Source organism: Sabethes cyaneus, chromosome 2, assembly GCF_943734655.1.
Source record: "Sabethes cyaneus chromosome 2, idSabCyanKW18_F2, whole genome shotgun sequence".
Lineage (NCBI taxonomy): Eukaryota > Metazoa > Arthropoda > Insecta > Diptera > Culicidae > Sabethes > Sabethes cyaneus.
Genome location: NC_071354.1, coordinates 129,187,247 through 129,211,040, shown reverse-complemented (window position 1 = coordinate 129,211,040; position 23,794 = coordinate 129,187,247). Strand labels below are relative to the sequence as shown.

At 40.0% G+C, this 23,794-nt stretch overlaps 1 protein-coding gene across 2 annotated transcripts in view; it reads right to left on the bottom strand.

The window, feature by feature from the left end:
* LOC128737045 (apolipoprotein D-like) overlaps positions 1–23,794 on the bottom strand; it is a 131,173-nt gene that overhangs the window by 82,360 nt on the left and 25,019 nt on the right. The gene's annotated exons all lie outside the window — the stretch shown is intronic.

Below are 23,794 nucleotides of genomic sequence, written 5' to 3'. Positions count from 1 at the left end.
TGTGTGGTGTTGTATTATAACAGAATGCATAGTATGGTAGCCATTCATCCCAATCCGTTTGGGCATCGTTAATAAATTGCCTAACATATTCGTTTAGACAACGGTGGTTTCGCTCCAATCCTCCGATTGTTTGTGGGTGATAAGGAGTACTAAATTGTTGTTTGATATGTAGGTACTGTGAGATTTTTTCTAACAGTTCGTTTTTATATTCGGTGCCTTGATCTGTTCTAATGACAGATGGTGCTCCGTAAACTAAAATTAAATTTTCTACAAATGTCTTTGCTATCGAGTTTGCAGATTTATCTACTATTGGTTTAATGATAATGTATTTGGATAGATCACATTGTATGGTTAATGCGTATCTATTTCCTGTATTGGACTTGTTAAACGGTCCAATGGTATCCATTGTTATGGAGTCAAAAGTTTTAGGTGTTACCGGGGAGAAAACAAAGTTTTCATTTGTTTTCACCCCGTGTTCATTCTCTTTGCATTTAATGCATGTTTTCACATAATTTTGAATGGTTTGCCTCATTTTAGGCCAATGATAAAGATTGTTTAATGTTTTATATAATCTGTGTACACCGATGTGTCCACCTATGGGAGAGTCGTGATTTGCTTTTATAATTTCTTGTTGCTCATTTTTATTTTCTATCAACTTCCGAGGTTGATATAATATTATCTTTAACGATTCCAGTTATTCGCAGTTCTCCTTGAAGAATTGCGGTCCTACAATCTGGAAAATATCACTATTTAGCAGTAGAATCAATATATATAGAATGCCAGTGTCGCTGCAGTGCTCGTGGTAAACATCACACATTTGAAAATTATGTATTTACATTGTATGCGCATATGTGTGAGTGATCGATTCGAAACGGGAATCTGATTGTCAAACTAAAAAGGCAACCCAATAAAAAATCTCTGCTTTTTCGTAAATCACGTAGGATAAATCACCCGATTTGGTCGTTTTAAGGTATTTCGTCGGCAGGAAAATTTTCTATTGGGCAATTTGACAATGTAGTTCCCGTATCCAAGACACGAACCAGCAACATGTTTGCCACCAAAATATCCATGAAACACCAGCGACACTGGCATTCTATATATACTGATTATACTTATTTAGCGCTAGAGCTAAAGTGGATATTGTTAAGTTTTTGGCCATTTTCTCAATTTCTTTTAAAATATTTGCAAATTTTTCATTTTCAGGTATGAGCTTACCTTCAGACGTCGCTAGCTGACGTTTCCTTGTTTTATTTGTAATTGTTATTTTTATCTGTCTGAAATCAGAGTTGTCGCGCACCAGCTCTAAAATCAGTTTTGGTAAATCGAAGACTTCATGCGAGTTCAGTGCCTCATACGCCTTAAGTTGATCAGACTCGGGCGCATCACTGCGTGTCGGCAATGGATCTTGATTATTTTCATGTTGCTTTCTCGTACGTGATCTTGTCTGTACGATTAATGCTTGAATATTCTTTAAGGTTTCGGAGTCTATGCTTATTCTAGATAACGCATCAGCTCCTACATTTAATTTTCCTTGGACGTATTCTACGTCAAAAACGAATTCTTCGAGGTCCACTCTCATTCTAGTTAGCCTAGATGAGGGGTTTCTCATTGAAAATAAATATACCAAAGGCCTATTTTTCGCGGCGAAATTTTCGGCCATATAAATAGGGTCTAAAATGCATGATCGCCCAATGAATGGCAACCAGCTCTTGTTCGATTGTTGATTTATTTGATTCACCTTTCGTGAATCCTTTACTGGCAAATGCCACGGGTAATTCTATATTTCCGTGCCGCTGAGCAAGTACTGCTCCGCAAACTACTTTAGAAGCATCTGTTGTAAGGATGAATTCTCTCGTGAAATCTGGAAATTGAAGAATGGTTGGAGAGATCAAGTTCCTCTTAAGTGTGTCGAATGCCGATTGGCATTCAGGTTTCCATTCGAAGGTTACATTTTTCCTCAGCAGTTTGTTCAAAGGTCGAGCAATATCTGCGAAATTATTTATAAATCTTCTGTAATAATTAGTACAAAAAGCGACGAAGCGGCGTACGTCGTCTACGTTGGTGGGTATTGGATAGTTTTTTATAATTGCATATTTTGATTTGTCAGGCTGTATACCTGTTTCTAAAATATGATGTCCCAAATATGTGACTTCATTTTTGAAAAAATTACATTTTCTGGGATTTAATTTTAAATTATAAAATCTCATTTTTTCAAACACTTTCTCTAGGTTTGCGAGGTGGTGATTTATTGAACATCCGACAACGATGATGTCGTCGATATACATATAAGAATGCACATTCGGGTGGTAACCCGCTTAGTGCTATTGTCATCATCCTTTGGAAGCTATTTGGGGAAATATTCAGTCCAAAGGGTAAGCGGTTGAACTCATAGTGTCCCGCATTTGTCGAAAAGGCTGTAACTCGTTTTGAATCTTCTTCGAGTTCAATTTGATGAAACCCTGACATTAGGTCTAGGGTGGTAAAATACTTGGCTCGGCCAAGATTATCTAAAAGTTCTTCTATACGTGGTAACGGGAATTTATCCGGGATTACGTTTTTGTTGAGCTGGCGGAAATCCACTACTAGCCGCCATTTCTTCTCAGTTTCCGATTTCTTTGGAACTAGTAATATGGGCGAATTGAATGGGCTTGTAGATGGTCTTATAATTTTTTCCCTCAGCATCTTATTGACTTGTTTGTCAATCTCGTTAAGATGTGCCTCCGGAGTTCGATAATTTTTTATATATACTGCGTTGCCCGCCTGCAACGTAATTTGTTGTTTGTAAAAATTGTTAGTTGTTAACGTGTCGCCTTCTAGGGCAAAAATATCGTTATATTTTATGCATAGTTTCTTTAATTTATCTTTTGCCTCCGGGTATATGTTTAAGTTGATTTCTTTGGTTAGTTTTGCGATTCTTTCTTGCTCGCTTTGTTGGTTCCCTTCTTCGGGCTTTAGCTCAAATTTCTTTAAAGGTAATACCTGTGGACGAATTTTATTATTAACCGTCACCGGGTATTCATTTATATTGATTAATTGTATATAGTGTGCTTTGGGGCTTACAATTGTATTTGTATAAAATACCCCCGGGTCAATTTGGTCTCCTAAAATTACGCTATCTTCGGTAATTTCTCCAAGGTTGACCCGTTTTATCACCTGGCATCTAGGTGGAATAATAATGTTGTTTTTGAAATTATCTTCAATTGGTATTTCGAAAGTTTGGTTTTCGAAATCAAAACTTAGAAGCCATGTTTTTAAACAAATATTGGTGCCATAATGGGCAAGAAAGTCGCGTCCTAAAATTCCATTTGTGGCTATCGGAAAATCTTTGTCGACCACTTGGAAATTTATAGGAATTTTTATATTATTTAGTATAAGGTTGGTATATGAAATTCCTATGGTTTCTATCTTACCACTAGTTATACCATTAATCGTACATTTATGTTTAGTATATATTTTTGTATTATGTCTTAAAATATTTTCCTTAATAATGGAAATGTCGGCCCCTGTATCGACTATTAGCGTACAGGGTTTATCACACATCTCCAGTTTTAATGTAATAAAATTACTATAATTTATCTTTATTGAGAAAATTTTTACGCTCTTGGGTGAGCAACCTCTTGTATTTCCCTCGTCTCGGTTTGAGGCTGTACCGATGACGACTGGTCGTTTTCCGCATAATATATGTTACGACCCCTGAATCTTTCGTTGTTACTGTTATAACGGTTATGATTACCATAACCCCGATTTTGATTGTTTGGTCTTCGGTTTTCATTCCGGTAACCATTATTTGTACTGAAATCGTTATTATTCTGGTTATGGTAGTTGTTATAATTACCATAACCACGATTGTTTTGACCATACTGTCTAGCGGGGTTTCGACCGCGATTGTTATTTCCCCCGCGTTGGTTCCAGTTATTGTTTCTCCTGTTCCCCCATCTATTATTGTTTATGTGGAAGATTTGTGCGGCGTTGGGCGTCTCCTCTGTTCCACGTTCCGTTACTTTCTGTACGGCATCTCTGATTGTGGCAAACGTACCTGCTTGTAGGATTACTTTTGTTACGTCATTTTTGACGCCATTGATGAGGGCATCAATTCCCGATTTTGTGGCCATTGATTGAGCCATTTCTTCTGGTACTTTCTTTGATATGTATATATTCTGTAGCTGGTCGGTCAATGTCTCAACCTCGCTACAGAAATTATTAATATTATTTTTCTGTGACGTCGCTTTTAATTTCGCTATCACATTTTCCGGTGTTGTGAGGTCCGCACATCGTGTTTTTACATTGTTTATTAGTTGTTGTATAGTGTCAATATTTTCTGGTAAGCCCAACCTGGCTCTTCCAGACAATCTACACCGTATAAATTTCACTACTACAGCTTTGTGTGCTGGATCGGTTAGCTCGTCCAGTAGATTGGCTGCATCAACAAATGAACCTAAATTTACAGCGCTGCCGTCGTAGGGCATAACGATGGCCGTGGCTGTTTTAATATCAAAAGCCATTGTGTAAGATGATAATCTGTTGCAGATGATAGCTGTTTTTGCAATTGCTTTTAAAGAGTTCCCCCCTTTTGCGTATTGCAGCTTTGTCTGTATCTGTTGAGTTAAACTTCCGGCTATGTTGTTCGCCTCTTGATATAAAAGTCTTAATGTTTCGCTATCTATTATGTGTTCGATGGCGCTAAGGAGTTCTACTATTTCGCTTCGAATTATTTTTACTTCCGCCAACTTCCTCTCTAAAAACCATTTAGTGTAATTTCTGTTTAGTGCCCTTTTGAAATTCGACTCTAGTCTTCTCAATGACTCGAGTTTCGTTGTAATTGAGTCCATACACTTTTAAATTAGTTTAGTAATTTATTGACCATCAGAAGTTATTTCATATTACACTTAGTTTTATGCATCGTATGTCACTGTTAGTATTTATTTTGTCTTTATCTTTATAATATATAGGTAGTTATTTTATCTTTATCTAGCTAATATCATGCATATTCGCTTACCGCTGTGTCGTGATGTTGTTTAACTGTACCTCCCGCCGTGCTGCTTCCAACATCGTCTTCTTGTTGTATGCCAACAGCGTCTTCAGTGTAAAATAGCCAATGATGGTTGCCACGAGCGCGCAGATGGATCCAGCGATGACTTTGGTCTCCGTGGTGCCCAAGGTGTTTGTGACGAAAGTGTCACCACTGAACCAGCCCATATCAGGTTGATCTCACGGTATTGGTGGGTGGATGCGGCTAACTTTTGATTACCGTTTTGGGAAGAAGACTCGTGCCCTTGCCTTCAGCAATGTTGTATCCTATTTCACAAGCTCGCTGTCTCGGGTCAGCAGATATCGTTTTTCAAGGTTAGGCGAAACACTTTTCCTTTCTTTCACCGCTACCTGGGCCCGGTTCAAAGCGTTTCACTCTCTATTTTGTTTCGATCAAAATACACCGCGCGTCATGTCCCACGAACAATTTCTTTCTCTTTCACTGTCACGATCGGGGAGGGTACCTACCCTTCTGTCGTCATTGGGCATTGGGGCAAAATCGAAAGTGACCGCGGCACAATAAAGCCCGACCGGAGCCTTCTTTCTGCTGTCCGCCAATCAACTTTTACTTTTAATCGAATCGGACAAGACTTTGTTCCGGTTATTCAGTCGAGTCGGAAGCTCTGCTGGTGGCTCGGGAATTGGAGCCGGATGGCCCTCGTACGGTTCTCGACAGCACCGACTGATTCGTTTCCTGAACTAATCACACGCATTTATTGATCAATTGAATCACGCCAACTTGGTTTGGGCAGAGCTGATTAATGAGACAACGAAACTGTGCACAAGGATTAATGATCTTGTCACTTTTGCACTTTTTTCTTTTTTTTTTTCTCACGGTCGCCAACTAAAATAGGACACAACAACTAAAGCCGTTTGCTAGTACTGTATCAGGTGGAAGTGTCATCACTAGTAATGGACGTTACGGTCTGTTCAACGTCTAACTTCAGACTTCAGACTGCCTTTATTTCCTCTACCTAATTCTTATATAGAAAAAGTGCTATCAGACGCCATACGGTGTGTTTTCCCAAAGCGTCTGGCAAGCAAGCGCAAACGCTAAACTATAATAAAAGTGTTTTACCAGCGCCCGTCGCAAGGGTCGCACGCTAAGCAAAACACGCCCTTCTGTGCGAGTTGCACATCAGACGGAAGCATAAAAATATAAAAGGTCGCACCGCGCAGCAAAACATTGCTAGCACGGTTTTTCCAAGGCCGCGGATGTTTGTCATTTGTTAAGCAAATGAACTTAACCGATTTGAAATTATAAAAAGGGAATTCCTGTTTGCAAGAAGGAAATTCCTGTAGGAGGTAGCAGGGATGCTACACAATTTAGCAATTTGAACCATCAGTTTTTCGTTATTGCCTCCCCACTGCACCCCTCCTTGCTTAACAAGCATAGTTTCAGTGTAGTTTAGTAAGTATAGGATAATTATTTTTAAAAAACGGACTTGCGTAGGACTCGTGAAATTGCTGCAAGTTACAATATTGTTTTTATCCTTAAATGTTGTAAGTGGCCATCCAGATACAACGTGGACAGAAAAATGCCAATTTTCAACCCCTCCGTCCCCCTCCGTGGACAAGCGTGGACATTCGATCAACCCCCACCCCCTCCCCTGTTTATCCACGTGGATATTTTGACGTAGGACTACGTCTTACAGCAAGTTTTGAGATAGGGTGTCATTCCAAAAAATCGAAAAATGCGATCGTCACGAAAAATGAAAGGTTTTGAGCGCTAATAGCTCAGCGGTTTTCCGATCGATTTTCAATATTCTTACACCAATCGATCGGAAAATCTTCTAAGAATTGACCCAAATAAAGAAAAGTGTGAATTCTTGATGTTGAACTATTGAAAAATTGAAAATAATTAACCTATGTTTTACCAGAATTCTCGCTTCGTGATTGGTTGTTGGAAATGACGTCATCAAAGTAGAAACGCGTTTTCACGCTTCGGCTTATAATTCAGTCAATTTTCAATAGATTTCCAAGACATTTACACCAATTGATCGGAAAATCGATTGAAAATATAGAAAACTATTGATTTTGTTTTTGAAAATGAATTTGAAAAATTTTTGTTTTTGAATTGATTTTGAAAATTTGAATTATTTTCATATTTTTGCCTTCCCTCGTCAGTGCTTCCCTAGCACGGATGACAGAAATATATACGATGTAAGCTATGGGTTAAGCTTCCTTATGATTTTTCCTTCCTTATTCTCCTCCTTGATGATCCTTCCTTATGTATTTAATTTACGCCCTATAGAAACCAATCGAAAATTGTTGAGCTTCAGCTGTTGCTGCTTCCCACGGATAAGGCAACGAAGACATGCAAATTCACCAAGCGAGGTGTTGGAGCTGGAGCACTCGTTTCGCTGCCGTGAAGGAATATCTGGCTGCTGAAGTTCTGGAAGTGGCAGGAAATATGCTGCTCGCAACAACGTAACGATCAGAATTATCGTCACTTGCAGCTGGCCATCCGCAACAACGAAGAGTTGAACAAATTGCTGTCCCGTGTCACCACTGCTATGAGAAGTGTCTTTCCGAACATCTAAACTGTTTTGTTGCTGCCCAAGAAGACGGAAAAGAAGGCTTAAATTTTCAGCATATCACGTCGAAAAACCGTTCTTTTAAGAACGAAACATATGTTCATGAAGATTTAAGGAATTTTCACTCACTGATTTTAATTCTATTTAATTTAGATTGATCTGATTGTTCGCTTCTTATCAAATAATTTTAACCGATCACCTCTCGCGCTTCTGTTCGCTTGTTGCTGCTGGACGCTGGTTCAGTTGGCCGTCTCGGAAGGTAAGAAGCAGCCAACAAATATACCAGCTCCAAGTAAATGTGTTCGCTCAAGCGTTAAAATAAATGAAACCATGGATTTAATCAAATGAAAGAATTTTAGTAACATCTTTTGCATCTTAGCAACACAAATTTAGCCATCACCAATGCTACAGTAATAATACGTAGCGTAATTATTCTTTGGCACCAAAAGGCGAACGGCTCACTGGTAACTTTGCTCTTTTGTTCAGACTGAAATTGAAATGCTCTATTTTATTTAACGTAGATGATAGAATGAAGGACCATGCAAAATGAGTGAGGCCGATTCTTGTCGCTTGCTCTGGTACATAACACGTGGTAAACCGGCGAACAGCATTATTCAAACGCAAGCTAAGCTACTGCCAACATCGTTTGCCAGGGCAAACAGGAGTCACATACGACTCGTGCACGTGTTCATCGGCGACTAACCGTGTGAGCGTGTGTTGGAGCTGAAGCACTCATTTCGCTGCCGTGATGGAATATCTGGTTACAGGAGTTCTGGAATTGGCAGGAAATATGCTGCTCGCGACAACGAACCGATCAGAATTATCGTCACTTGCAGCTGGCCATCCGCAACAGCGAAGAGTTGAACAAATTGCTGTCCCGTGTCACCACTGCTATGAGAAGTGTCTTTCCGAACATCTAAACTGTTTTGTTGCTGCCCAAGAAGACGGAAAAGAAGGCTTAAATTTCCAGCATATCACGTCGAAAAACCGTTCTTTTAAGAACGAAACATATGTTCATGAAGATTTGAGGAATTTTTGCTCACTGATTTTAATTCTATTTAGTTTAGATTAATTCTAATTGTTCGCTTCTTATCAAATAATTTTAACCGATCACCTCGTGGTTTTGTTCGCTTGTTGCTGGTGGTTCATTTCGTTGCCGTGATGGCATATCTGGCTGCTGAAGTTCTGGAATTGGCAGGAAATATGCTGCACGCGACAACAAAACGACCAGAAGCATCCCACGTCACTTGCTGCTGACCACGTGGAGTGGTATTTCATCGTGGTTATTCAGGACCATACATGAACGGCTTCGTTAATCGCATAGCTGCTGAAGCTTTCCGGCTGGTCCGTTGCAACAAGCCGTACCTGGTTAGCGGTTATCGGTTATCGGTACTCCAATTTACCGAACAGAGACCTTAACGCACGTTAACCGTTATGTGTTCGACAAAAAAACACCTTTAAGTGCTCGACAAGGGTACCCGGGTACCCACAAATTGAAACGCTTGTAACTTTGGCAATATTTGACCGATTTGGACCTTCTTACCACCTAAAGATTCAGGAACTTATCCACTTTCAGTGGAGTTGCAACAGAACCGGAAGTGGTTCATCTGATTCCTGGAAATTCAGTATTCCGAGGGTGTATTCCGGAATTAAAGCACTTTTTAAGATTTTGGATGTAATCATAGTAATATGGGTGTCCAAAATTCCTCAAATGACTCCGAGAGGTCATTTCTCATAGTTTTAAAACAGTATAAGGTTTAATTTTGGAATGGCCATTCTGGAACAAGTTCCCATGGGACCTCCTGTGGCCACAGAACTGTTTGGATTGCAACACTGGCAATATGGGTATCTAAATTCATGAAAAAACTCCGGAAGGTCGCTTTTCATTGTTTTAACTCTATCTAATGATTTTGCCCCGGCATGGCCATTCCGGAACATATTCCCGTGGGGCTTCACAGTGGTTCAAAACCAAATAAACGTGCATATTACAGTTTTGAGTGGGAAAACTTGATTTTAGATTTATAAAGGCTTTGCAAGAGTTTCTTGAAATTAAAAGTTCTATCGTTTGGTGAAATTAAAATTTTGATTAATCTCCCTAAAAGTAAAATATTTTTTTTATTTTTCTTCAGTTTCAATATAACACATTTATGGGTTCTGCAAAGTTTTAGAGCATATTATTACAAAAAAATTTCTAGAAGACAGTAACCTTCTATCTCTTTAGCGAAGATAGAAAAATCCTTTTCAGCACTTTTTAGCTTTAATTCCGGAACACATCCTTGGAATACCGGATTTCCGGAAACCAGATGAACCACTTCCGGTTTTGTTGTAACCCCACTGGAAGTGGATAAGTTCCTGAATCTTTAGGTGGTAAGAAGGTCCAAATCGGTCAAATATTGCCAAAGTTACAAGCATTTCAATTTGTGGGTACCCGGGTACCCTTGTCGAGCACTTAAAGGGTAAAAAATTTCGAAGCCCCCCCCTTTCCTCCCCCTTAAGTGCTACATGAAAACTTATTTTATAAAAAGTTGTAATTTAGCTAGTTCTGAGATGTCACAGAGTTTCAGTATCCTGGGCCGAAGAAAACTTTAGAATTTCTTACTTTGAAATCTGAAAAGGTACCCGGGTACCCTGTCGAACACATAACGGTTAAGTGCGTTAGTGCAAGTTTATTGCAAGCTGGAGTTATGATAATCAAACAATCGGTCCTTTCAAGGGTCACACAACGATTGAAGAGTTTATTATATTTTCTTGCCCATTTAATACCATAATAACACAAGCAACGAGGAAAAAGTTGAATTTTTCGCCAAAGCGGACGACCAACAAATGACGGAAATAAGTTTTCTGGTCACGGGCGACATTTTCTGCGACTTCCAAAACGTCTGCAGCTTGTTAATGCTTTATTATCAGTGTTCTTTTGTAAGCCGCAGAAAAGTTGCGCAAAATTTTCAACTTTTTGAAAACTCGTGTATCGTCTACCGATTAACTGAGGAAAAGCACTATTCAATGTAGAAACAGATCATAAAAATTTATTTACTATTTGGTTTAGTTACTGACTAGGTTTCGTTTTAATAAAATATATTCAATCAATTCATGGATATAACTCCAAAATCGATAGAGAATTGAATGTATACAATGTTTCTACTTTGATAAACGTTACGTATGTAGCTTGTATATATGAAGAATCGTATTATTACATACATGGATACATCCTACTATCGCTACAAAGAGACTTACGTGGTCCTACGTCACCTATGCGGTCGTGTCTTGTGCACAACTCCTCTGATTTTTTTATTTTCTATATAAAGCAGAAACTTTTTTATTAATATTTATGAGTCAATACAAGCAAAAACGTATTCAATAGTTCTAAATTTTTGAATATCAGTTATTTCCGTTATGTAAAAACCATTATTTTAAAATTAAAAACAGTTCCTAAATAGTAAATTAATCAAATATACGTTCTAAATAACAGTTGTTTTAGCATTCAGAGTTTGCAGATTTTTGCTCAGAAAATTAACCTTTTCTGCGATTCACAATCTATCCAACTGCGATGGGGGGAACAGCAGGCAATGTTATATTCGTTTGTTTGCCCAAGCAACAATGTGAGTTTTATTGTACTCTTATGGCGATTTTCATGACCAATTTCGGTCCCATAAAGCATAGCCTTGGGCTTAAACATCTTTCTAAGACTTGACTCTTCTTTATCGGCAGACTTCGCAGCCGGCTGTTACGGGGTTAGTGTAACAATCCTACTGACTCTATCTAGCAGCACCGCCCAACCGAGACTCGAACATTTCAGCTTATATTGACAACTATGTACCAAACCTTTACCTAGATTTGTTCGATTAAAATATGTAAATTTTCAATTTGAGAACGAATTTTGCAAAAAACTAAATGCTTTTGGATTCCTTTTGCTTTACTTTTCAACTATTTTTTAACATTTGTAGTGTTTTTTCTAAAATAATTTTACCAAGAAAATTGTTTATTTTATAATTAGCTTAGCTTAAGTAGAATGCCCGTAGTTGCACTCCGTGATTGGTCGAACCAGTAAGATTGCACAAAGAACCAATTGAATAGTGCTTGGGAGTAGAATGACATACTCGTGCAATTTTTACTGATTCAAGACTTTGATAATTGACCAATAACGACGCAGGCCACTACCAAAAGGCTGTATTACATGGGAATAGGAAAGAATATTAGTCCGATACTTGTTGTTGCTAGAGACCGCTGGTACCACTGCATCTCCACAAGTATCACGGGATAGGATTTATGTTAGTAAGGGAAGGTGCTGATCCCTTGCAATAAAATATCCCGAAATTGAACACCTCAGCAATATTAACGAAAACTGAGAATAAAAATTTGCTTCAATAATCATTAGAATTAAGTTAGGAACATTGACCATTGCGAAACCATTTCAAATTCTTGGCAATTTTAATAAAGACGTAGATAATCACACATTGCTAACTGGTCACAATATCTGACAGCAAAAACCAGGAACAGGGAAACCAATAAGCCATTTCTTGAAGCAATTGGCCCCTAAGTTGATAAGCATGTCCTCTTACCAACGCAAATAGGCAGAGATATGGCGCCCTACACGCTTCCAAGATGATTATTTATTTTATTTACCGTCATCTGGGGCGAGATTGTGCCAAAAAAGCATATATTTTTGTTTTTTAGCTAAGTATACACACAATTTAGGAACTACGTTGATTTCAAACCTGTCAATATATACTAAATTGTTCAATTAACAACTACCGTAGAGATGGTTTAGTTACAATGAAACCTAATTTTACTAGAAGTGCTTGAACTTTGGCACAATCTCACCCCTTCTACGGGGAGACATTGTGCTAAAAACATAAGGTTAGGCTAAACACCTAAACAGTGAACATTAGCATGTTTATAAACAATACACATAAATATCAGTATAAAGTAGTTCATATGGGGCCGTCCATGAACTAAGTGGACTATTAGGGGCAGGGCGTCGCCCAAAAACAACGCATCATACAAAAAGTAGGAATGAAAATAACCCGGAGAGGTATGAAATAACTAAAAATGAGTTCGTAGTCAATGGACAGCCTTTATATAGCCACTAACGTTTCTAGGGTTAACAAGAGGGAGATATATGAAGGGGTGTATCCTAAGGGGGCATACCTATTTGATCATTTAACAAAAGTAACCATTACTTCGTTCGAGAACCCGCGGCCGCAGAATATGTGGCGTATCCCACTCCCTTCCCCCTCCTTAAAACTGGCAGCTTATACACGGTATAATATATTCATCTTATATTAGAGTGTTTATTCAAAGTATCTGAAATTTCCAGAGAAAAAGTAAAAATTAGTTTAAGTTATTTAGCAGACCTATACTGTTTGCTCCAAAATAGATGATGCAATCTAATCTGTCAAAACCCACCCCCACCCCCCCTCTAAGCTGTCCACATGGTATATGGATGGCCCCTAAGAGTGATACGTGTTTGTGTCTTGTCCATCAATTTTCGAATTAGAAATAAACCCTACTTTATCGTTGCGACCGAAACTCTGCTACCAGCCAATGGCGAGGTGGCGGTGTATTGATCGGTGTAAAAACTAATTTAAAAAACACAACTATTAGTTTTAGCAAACTGCTGTCCGCATTGCGATGAAGGATGGTAACATTTTCATTTGCGCTGTGTACCCAAGGAACATTTTTGTTGTATAGCAGATTATCAAGCGCTTGTTACATTGGTTTTAGCAGTATAATAGTTGAATAAGCTACTCTTAAACAAAAATGTTTGTTGGGTATCTACCTCCAAATTCTGATCCCATGCTGTACGAACGACATGCAGCGTGCACTCAACAATTGGCTCTGCTAGCAAAAGATCGTGATTACAATCTTCCACACTTGCGATGGGATTATGACGACGAAATGGATTGCTTTCTGCCGATGAATGCGTCTGCTGAGTCCGAGTTGACATTAGTTCAATCTTTATTAATCACGGGTTTACAACAGCAGAATTATTATGTTAATGACAATGGCAGATTCCTCGACTTGGTTTTTACCAGCAGTACCGCCTGCGTATAAATTTTTGAACCGCCGATACCGTTGCTGAGGATAGACCGACATCATAATATTGCATATATATTGCATATATATGGAATATTGCATATATTATGAAATTTAAGGTTTTGTTCAACAGCATACAGACCCAATTGTTGCCCACTTGATTAATGTCCTTTACCTAATATTGCATACCTTCAATCCAATTGTTGCACGGCAAATAAAATATGGAATTAGGAGAAATACCAAGTACAGAAAACTGACACATGAAGAAGAACTCCTTAAAAACAGATTTACCAATTATAAATACCGTACCGTTACCATTTTGTCACGTTTTTGAACGTAATTCAATCTTCACCGAACCATGGTTTACAAGAACAGGTAAAAATTATTGCATTGAACTAATATAATGAAAATTAATTAATATAATTTTGTTTTGCGATATCTTTCCTTTTTCAAATTTAAATGCAGTATACGTTTTTGGCTGGGATTTAGTTTTTTTAGCCACAACATAACTTTTTTCTCTGTTTAATAGAAGCTGAAGCATTGTTTTGCGTTATGTTCATTTCTCAAGAATTTCTCATAATAAACTTCCGCACACATTGTTCCGTTAATCGACTGTGGATTACGGATACGAACATTATTTTCTATTCACGAAAATTGTTACACGCTGGTAATACCATTAGGCTTTTGCTGATTTAGTCTCCAGAGAAATCGAAAATTATTGGTATTGTTTTAATCCGACATCCAAATAGTGGTAAATTTTTAATAAGAGTTGGATCAAGTAAGAATGGTACAGTAGGGCCTAGCTTAGCGGCATTTGCGGATGGTGTGCAAGAAATGGACAAAATCCTAATTTTTTTCCAATTATTAACCACTATGCATTAGAACACAAAAATAGTAACATTTAGTTATTTAATTAATGAAACATTATGAATGTGGGTATTTTGAAAGGCATACGAAGTAATATGGGGTAAATTTGCTTTTTGTTGAGATCTATAAGCTTAACTTTGATGAGTGATTTCTTAATTCACACTGTAAGCATTCGACGTATTTTGGCTCTACTAAGAGTTGGATTTTATGAGGTAATTTTACTATTCCAAATATTTGTTTGCTAACAATCGTGTTTACACATATTTGAAGGTAATGAAATATATTTGTGTTTTGATTGTTTGGAGTGCTGCGGTAATATAGATATTCTCAGATATTATTCAAAAACCGAGAAGTGGGCAACACCCAATTGTGAGCAACAATTGGCAAACTACCCTATAGAAAATAATGTAAGAGCGGATCTAAAGTCATTCTGGACCTACGTTAAGGACCGACAAGCAGTGAAAGAGGTACCTCGAAACATGCGCTACCATGGATTAAATGCCACATCGCCGCAGGAATCAGCGAATATATTCTCGGCTTTCTTTCAAACTGTGTCAAGTAATAACTCACCATCTTTGTCTGAAGCCTACCTGAGCAGCATTCCGCATTACGACGTGAAGGTGCTTCCGATGAATTTCTCGCCCCACGAAGTTTTGTTGAAGTTGCAATCCCTCGATGGATCAAAAGGACCCGGCCCCGATCAACTACCTTCCCTCTTTGTGAAACAATGTGCTATTTTTTTTGTATGCCAGAAGGGCATTGGGTTAAAAGGCCACTGTGACAGTCTTAATGATCGTCTTTTGTGGCAGGCCCCGATTGCTGTACACAATTTACGGACCGCTCATACCCATTGATGGAGTAGAGCGGGATTGTTGTAATCCTGTGCCTTAATTCGGTACTACATGGTTTATAAAGCCAATGATTGTTTTGGGATTTAGACTCCATACCTGATATGGAGTAAGAAGGAAATTTCCTAAGAAGTTGTGCCTTGATAATGCAAGAGCTCCGCAATAGCAGAGCAGATGCGCTGAACTTTCAGGTTCAGAGTTACAAAAGCGGCAGCTGTCGGCAGGTTTAGGACCAATAAATTGTTGAGCTGATCCTTTTCTTGCTAGGTTGTCAGCAAATTCATTGCCCTCGATTCCGCAGCGACCGGGCACCCAAAGTAATAAAACTTTGTTTTGGCGGGAGAGCTCCCTCAATGCTGTGCTGCACTCCCAAACTAATTTGGACACGCATTTGGCGGACTTGAGTGCCAGTAGTGCTGCTTGGCTGTCCGTGAAGATACCGATTTTCGCATGCCTGTACTTTCGTTTCAAGCATATTGTTGCACAGATGTATATTGCATATACTTCTGCTTGAAAAACGGTAAGCCACTTTACTAATGAGATAGTTTCCCTGATGCCGGGTCCGTAGACTCCGGAGCCTGTGCAGGCCCCCATTTTTGAACCATCTGTAAAAAAGCAGATAGTTCCAGATGGAAGATCGGGCCCTCCATTATTCCACATTGAGTGATCCGCTTAAATCACCTCATATGGAACGTCCATATTGGGCCTGGCTTCCATGCAGTCAGAGACTGAAGTTACTAAGGGTGTTAGATTGAACTCCCGAAGTATGCGAAGATGACCGATTTGGTTTCCGTAGATTTACCGTGTTGGTATGCATGTTGATTTACATGTAACGGAGAGTTAGCTTAGCTTAGCTTAGACTGATTGCACATATCAATGGTTGCACTCAGTGATTGACCCGAATCAGTGAAATTGCACAATGAATCAAGTGAATGGGGTTGGGTCACTGTGCAAAATTCAGTGACCCGATATATAAAGGATCAATAACTGCGAATCGAATTCGCTTTCACAATACAAAGCTACGGGAGTATGTCCAATAATTTACTGCATTTTACTCCGATACAATACTCGCTATTACTCCAATTATTTGTTCATTTGACTTATTTGCTCATCGAGCTTACAGCATGTTTGCCTTTGTATGCTAACAGATGTATGCGATTATCAATTACCAGAAAATGACCACCTTTCAATCGACCACTCAAAGAAAGGAAATCATTATTCTAAAACACCTCATGCCATGCAACATTTAGCGCAAATACTACAGAGCCTCCTAAACAACATTTCGATAATCAGCTGCTGAGAGTGCCTCAAACGATAGCAGTAAATATTTCGAAGAAGCAAATGGAAAAAATGCACCTACCATAAGTATGTGCTACCTGCTCATCGCACTACTCAATCAAAAGTAGAAACATTCTCAAATTAAATACTTGTTCGCATATTTTCCTAAATACCTACGTTGATTGAGATAACAATTTGAAAAATTTGAAAGTTTCGAACGAAATGTGAGCAGAACTTGAAACCATACGCAAAACTAGGCGCTTGCGCTACCGTATAAATAAAGTCAAATTGAGAAGACAACAAGCATTCTCAACGGAAAATCACAGAAACCATCACCTTCTTTATTTACAATCAGACATCTCTCTCTGATCCAAAATCCAGCGTCTCCCGAGCGCTCCGACGCCCGTGCAGTTCATAGTATCTGTACGGAACACCACATAGGCATGCTGTGAGTGCAGAACAACAGCAAGTCGGTGCGCTCAGTATTTACAAACACATTTGCATGTGACGGAACGGCAACGAACCATTCGCTTATGAGCTTTATGAGACATTTATCAAAGAGCAGAGAACATAATTAACGTTAAACTTAGCTTTTACATAATCGTTGGCTCGAAAGATATTGCCCAGTAAACCATTTGGTTTGCATATCTCGATTGCAACTGAGATATACGAAATCATATCTGAACGAAAAAGTTATATTTCACGCCATATAAGAACATATATGTACCAAAGTGGAGGAGATATACGTTCGAAAATTTTGACAATTATTTGTAATTCTATTTTGCGTAGTTTTTATAACACGCAACTAAATACTCCTGAATATATGATTAAGATATAATCAAATATTGCAATCGTCTATACTGCTTTATAATTCACAGTCATGAATTGTATATGAAGACACGCACGACTGCAAAACAACTTATTGTTCACTTCGATTTCACATACTCTAATCATTATACAATTCCAATGTGAAATTGACATGAACACGACTTAATGTGAACTTTCTATTAATATTTTGTGTTATCTGGGTGGTAGCTTCTCCAGAGGCACTTTTCGAAAACCACAGCAAGCAGCCATTTTACAGAATCATTTATGTGTAGTGGTATTTCTGGATCGCTCTCTGCTGTCTCTCGGCAAACTGCCGCACGTATATATACAGCTATCTTTTAAGCTTCCTTTGCTCGATCACACCAGCTTTGCAAATGAATAATTCGCAATAATTATGAAAAAATGTTTTTTCACAGACGCACAGTGGGGCAGATTGACCCGGCGCTCGGACAAAACCTCATAACTTCTTTCATATGCTTCGTAGAGCTTTATTGTCTTCAGCAACATTGTTTGTTATTAAATTTCGCATCTTTCTGTAAATTTTAAGTAGTTGTATTTTTATTCCTATAGATGGCGTTGAGATCTAACTTTTTAAATAATGACTTTAGAAACATTGTGTCTTCAGAAAAGTTGTTTGTCCTGTAAAGTTACGTAAAGTTACTGAACATTACAAAGTTGTAGGACTTACGGGAATCAAGTTATAAATATTTTAAATACTCAAACACATTTTTTTAAGTATGTAGTCGAAATTGGTAGTCTGACGACCTCCTATACAAATTATCACAATCTGTATATCAAGAGTAATTTAGTATTATTATTCTGTCATAGGGTAAATCAACCATTTGTGGACCTTTCTATACATTATTTTGAACTCGTTACGCTAAACACCCAACCAATGGCACTTACAATATTAGTAACTTTCGAATAAGCCTAAATATATCAATTTCTGCTGCAAATCTCTATATTCTACAGATTTTTTAAAACAGATTGGTATGTCCATTTTCCTTTTATGGACCCTTGTGGTTTACAATAGAATAACGACCGGGTCCATTATAGGAATTTTAGTGTATTTTTCATGGAGAGAGTCCGGTAATGGCAACATTTTTTGCATTGTATATAATGGACCCACTTGTTGAAAACGTCAATTTTAAGCATTAATAATGAAATGCCGCTAAAATTTTATTAACTCAAATGTGTGTTATGTTTAGTACGTTCTGTTTCATGTTATATATCCTCAGAAAGAAGAGGCGAACCAGCCGCAGGCTGAAAACCTCTCTAATATAGAATTAAAAAAAAAAAAATCCTCAGAAATAAGAAGTATAAGCTAATAAATACCGACATTTTATCCGAGGGTCCATTACAGGTAGAGGGTTTACTATATAGGTTAACTTAGCCTACTATCTGCTTTAGTGCATTCATACATTTTTTTTAATTCATTAGTTTGACCATACACAGCAAAAGGAAGCGAGTGACGAGATAGGCTGTCATCGGTCTCAGCCAAATCCTGGCAGAAGGCACAAAAAATAACGAGTAACTGACAGAGTATAGCAATCTGTTTATCCTGCAAACACGTATCAACATGTTCGACTCTAAATAAACAAAATGGAGGCTAGTACAATCGAGCGGAAAATCCAACCAAACATATTCTACTGCCAACTTGACTTGAAGCAGAGCTAATTGGGAAAAAGCTGTTAAGTGGTCGCCTTTACAATGTCCTGAATTTCCCTTATCGGCTCCGATGTATCTCATAACGATAATAATGCTATGTTTTACATACACAAGCATGACTATTTAACCTACAGCAGGAATGAACCTCGCACTGGCGCGCGCATTAACTAATTTGTAGCCTAAAATGCCGGAAAACATGCATTCGGAAAACTTGAATATCTCCGAACATCGCAACTAGTAGCAGCTAATTTTTTGCTTATTACTAGTTAACACCCTGAATGTTGATTTTATGGAAGTATCAGAGCGGAAATCTGTGGAAATCTTTTTCTACACACTATTGAAAATTGACAAAAGTAACAAATATTTTGTTCCAAAACACTTCGTCAGAACAAAGCCTACTAGTAAAAAATCTGTCTTAATATCCCCCAAACTATTAATTTATAATCCCTTTAATGTAAATTGTCCTTTAAAAGTATACAATTTTAAGCAGCATGGTAGCCAGATACTAAAAGATTAAATGATATTTATTTTTTCATTTTCCAAAAATTTTTTACTCTGTGTTTCACCTTCTTTAATGCCTATTGAAAAACTACTTATTAAAACAATTTATGTATATTTCTTATAGATTATGTGTCTCCTATACGTAGAATATTAAGTTTGATAGAATATCTCGAATAAAAATGTTGAGGTTTTGTCCGAGCTTTTTCGGGTTCTGCCCCATAGTGAGACGCTCGATGGAAACCCACTTTCACTTCACTTCACTTCACTTTCACTTACACCGCATCTTTGTTAACAAGCTCGATACTTTAGATGCACTTACACGCAAAAGAACACATTAAAAACAATGATTTTTTCGGACGATATAAATGATATGAGTTTTTCAAAAACTCATTGCGGATATAGTTATCCGTGATTTTCTCCATCAGCTTAAGAAGCGTTGAAATCAGACTTATCGGTCTGAAAGCCTTAGGCATGGTTTTGTCTTTTTTGCCAGCCTTAGGTATGAACACCACCCTTACTTTCCGCCAATTCTCCGGGATATATCCCAAAGTGAAACTGGCTCGAAAGAGGTTGATGAGCTCGGACATTATAACACCGTCCGTTTTTTGTAAGAAAATGGGTAGAATACCATCCGGACCTGGAGATTTCATTGGTTCAAAAGAGCTGAGTGCCCAATTGATCGAAGCCTCCATAAACAATCGGCGTGCAAGTAGAACCGAATCATTTGGCACATTTTGTAATGACCCATTCCACTGTTGCCCGCCTATGTTTTGTCCAATGGTCACTGTCGAACCAGGGAAGTGCGTGTTCATTAGAACTTCCAGAGTTTCCCTGATGGTAACAGTAAGACTTCCATTCTCTTTTTTCAATTGTCCTAGACCATTGCAGTGGTCCTTAGACATCGCTTTCTGCAGACGCGTAGCCTCTCGCAGAGTTTGAATGCTTTCGCAAAATTTAACTCGTGATTTCCTTTTGGCTTTGCGTAGCTCAGCGTTGTATTTGGTGAGGGAAGCTCTGTAGTCTTCCCAGTCAGACGTGATTTTGGCCCTGTTGAACAGACGCCTTGCCTTCCGACGGAGATTGCTAAGCGTCTCATTCCACCAGGGCACATCACGGCAAACTGTTCGCGTGTTTACGGGACAGTTTGTGTTATACGCGTCTGTGATCCTACATTGCAGGTCACTAGCGGCGATATCCAGCTCAACTGAGTTCGTATATTATTGTGACAGGAATTACGTGAGGCAATCAGATGACCCCTAAAGGAACTCCAATTAGTTTTCCTCGGATTCCTGAATTGTTCTCTCTTTAGAGGATTAGCCTCGATGTCGAAAATGATATATCTGTGGTCTGATAAACTTGGTTCATCAGAGACATGCCAATTTTTGACTTTCTCAGCTATAGAGGCGCTACATAGAGTAAGGTCTAGGACCTCTTGTCTGATAGCGTTTATAAAAGTGGGGTCATTCCCTACATTAATTACATTGACATCGTTAGAAGTAAGATATTCAAGTAGGTACTCACCCCTGTTATTTGTGTCCGAGCTGCCCCATATCGTGTGGTGCGCATTTGCGTCGCAGCCTATCACGAACGGCTTGTTGACTGCCCTGCAGTACCGCACAAGTTCAGCAACCTCGGGCGGTGGTATTTCGTCCTTGTCCCCTGGAAAGTAGGCGGACGCAACGAATATCTCCTGCTTCCCTCTAGTCGTCGGGACTACCACCGTTATAGCAACGACATCGCTTTGGATGAATTCTGTAATTGGAGAAAATGTTATTTTCTTATTTAACAGAATGGCAGTCCTCGGCTTGGACTGTGTATTGCAATAGATCAACTTACCATTCACGCCGGATAGACCGAGGATTGTGGTATCGTTGATCCATGGCTCCTGGATCAGAGCAGCACTCAGCTGCTCATTGGTGAACCTCCGGCTTAGGACACTAGATGCGCCCTTGGCATGGTGGAGGTTCACCTGAACGCAGCGAAAGCTGGTCATTTTGTGGCAGGATTACCGTTTTCAGCTTGATCCAATGATGGATCGAGCCTTGGCGTACGGATACCAGCAGCGTTTTCGCTGAGTTGAGCGGCCGAGTCGCCCACACCGGCAGGCTTCGGTTGCTGCAGGCGACAGGCCACAGATGTCCGACCCGCACTTAACGGCGGATTGAGCTTCTGAGGTTTGCTATCGACTGGTGGTTGCTGCGTACGCCTCTTGCGAGGTTTTCGCTGCGCCCGTCTAGTCTTCGCTGGAGTGCATTGTTTAGGTGGCGGCGGGGCATCCCGGATGGAAGTTCCGCACTTTCCAACCTCAACGTTGCGGGAATGCATGGTCTTGGTGGTGGCGGGGCACTCCCAGAAGGGAGTTCCGCTCGTACCTTCCTTGACTTTGCAGCAGAGACTGTTGCGCCTGTGTTGATCAGACCTCTGCCAACCTGTCGCATGCGTGCTTTGCCAAACATGTAGTTTAGCATAAAGCGCTGCTCGGTGATCTGGCTTGCCGATTTTTGGTCAACCTCCATCAACAGTTCGACGGTATTTCCAAACACATTGCGACGGCGTATTTGCCACGCTTGTGTCGAAAAGCCGTCGTTCTGATTCTGGAAGAATCTCAAAATTTTCTCGTTCGTGGTGCCGACACTGTCCTGGAAGTACCCTATGAAGGTATGTGCCTTCGGCAGGTCCTTCGTGTCGTAGGCCCGTAGTTGTGCCCCTTCCCACGAGACGAGAGTAGATGCCGTTTGCTCCAGCCATTTGACCGTGCTCTGGTCAGAGCACGCCAGTGTCAAGTAGCCGTCCTTGAACTGGCAGCTCCTGAACTTTGGCCTAATGTCTGGAGTCTCCTGGTCAGCAATGTGATCCAGAAGAAGGGCGCGGACAGTCTGAAGCTGATCCGTAGTTAGCAGGGAAACAGGATAATCAGCCGTAGTTATGGCTACGCTGAAAGCATCCACGATTTCCCAGTATGTGCACCCCAAGGGTGGTTTTGGTGCCGAAGGACCCGCGCAGGCTCGGCTGCGTGGTCTCTTTTTGGTGGGACCTTTGTTGGTGATATTCAGCCACGCCGTATCAGCAGATCGTTGCCTTTTGGTAACGACCAGGTCCCGTTGGGCAGGCTGGCCGGCCGGCAGAAGGGCGAGTTCCTCCGCTTCCTCCTTTGAGTAGCCCTTGCTACGATACCACTTCTGCCGTCGCCGTTGCGCATTGGAGAGACGCTTGGCCACATCTCCGGAAGCCTCAGGTTGCCCCTTGACTTCAGGCAGCGCCGCTGGATCGGGAAGGTTATCCGCGTCACTCTCCGCATTCCCGGTTGGTGAGTTTAGGATCAGAGATGAAGCCGAGAGTCCTCCTTCCAGCGACATGCTGTCGAGGTTAAAGTCCTCTTCTATCCCTGTGTCCATCACTCCACCAGTATCGGCACGGTCGATCGGAGTGCGCACTTCCGGTCTATCGTCGTGCGCCACCTCTACACCTACTCCGGTGTTTATCACCAACTCTTGGGGGTCGTTGGTTGCCCCATCAGTTATTTTTGAAAGGTTATCCATGGCGATGGTTGTACTCTGCTGGGGAGAAAATCAACTGTCCTTTACCAGCTTGGAACAGAGGGAGCAATTTACTGCATAGGGTGCTCTGGTACCATGCAGGCTCCGTTCGACCTTGGGAAACTTTATTAGATCCCCCCAAGCATTCATCCCTAGGCACGGGTCGCATTACACCGAGGATTGGTGTCCTCTTCCGCATTTTGCTCAAAATGTAGCATGCTTCTAGACTACTTGCTACATTGAGAGCAAAAGATTTTTACAAGATTTGCCGCGGAAGAGACTCGATGTGCGGTTCCGGATGGATCCACCACAAATTTGCCATGGAGCCACCCGGAGCCGCACGCCGAGCGACAAATCTTAACACTCCTCCTTTATCCTTGTGACAGACAGCTCGGGTCCCGATCCAATTTCCCCATCACCCGTTCACTCTTTTTTAGGGAGCCACACGTGGCGGTTCATTAGCAAAGGTCCGTCACTGGCGGAGTGTGCTAATGCTCTCGCTTATCCTGTAAGTGTTCAACCGTTCAGCCGACAAGAGGCACTTCCTTGCTATTTGGAAATCTGCTTCAATCACATCGATTTATAAATCGGGATCGTTTAACGAAGTAGAGAACTATCGTGGGATCTCCATTCTTAGATGTCTGTCAAAGGCCCTTGAAAGTATGGT